The sequence below is a fragment of the Trichinella spiralis genome (assembly GCF_000181795.1).
Source record: "Trichinella spiralis strain ISS 195 chromosome Unknown Scfld9, whole genome shotgun sequence".
Lineage (NCBI taxonomy): Eukaryota > Metazoa > Nematoda > Enoplea > Trichinellida > Trichinellidae > Trichinella > Trichinella spiralis.
In genome coordinates this window covers 5,478,944-5,479,623 of record NW_003526948.1, presented here as the reverse complement: position 1 = coordinate 5,479,623, position 680 = coordinate 5,478,944, and positions in this window count along the sequence as shown.

The window sequence follows — 680 nt, the reverse complement described above, 5'->3', positions numbered from 1 at the left end:
TTTTCACATTTTCTTTGCTCCATTCTTTAAACCTGTAATAATGATATTAAATCAAAACTATCTTCACTTTATCACAAAATAGATTTACAACAAATATAATAATTAAGTGCTATCTAATTAAAAAATAATTGTTTACATAATGAGTATACAAAGATTTAAAAAAATAAAAAGCAGAAAAATGGAATACTTGTCAGTAATTCCGCAACCGACTTCAGCAGCTACTTAACGCCCGTAATGAACTCAGAGAACGTTCAACGATGCTACTAATTGCCACGTAAATTAAACAAACAAACGCACCCTTACTGATGATAAGGCAACGTTATAGCGATAGTTATTTGCATAATGCAGCGTTGGAAACCGGTTTTTAGTGCGTTAGAACTTTTGGCTGAAGATAAAGTCTAACCTAAGCCATAATATGAGCAGAAGAAAATGCACTGCTTAATTCTATCAATAAGGAAAGGACTATTTTGAAAATTTTAAAAATGACCTTGACGTTTTACAATTCAGTCAAAATATAAAACTATCTGACAAAAAACGCCCATAACCAAAACAAAATTCATTTAGACAAAACACACCTACTTTTTTTTTTGAAAATTTTTCTTAAATTAAAAAAAACACGTAACTGAAAATGAGGGCTTAATTTTTAAGTGAACCAATTTGGCGGGGAAAATGCTCGCTTA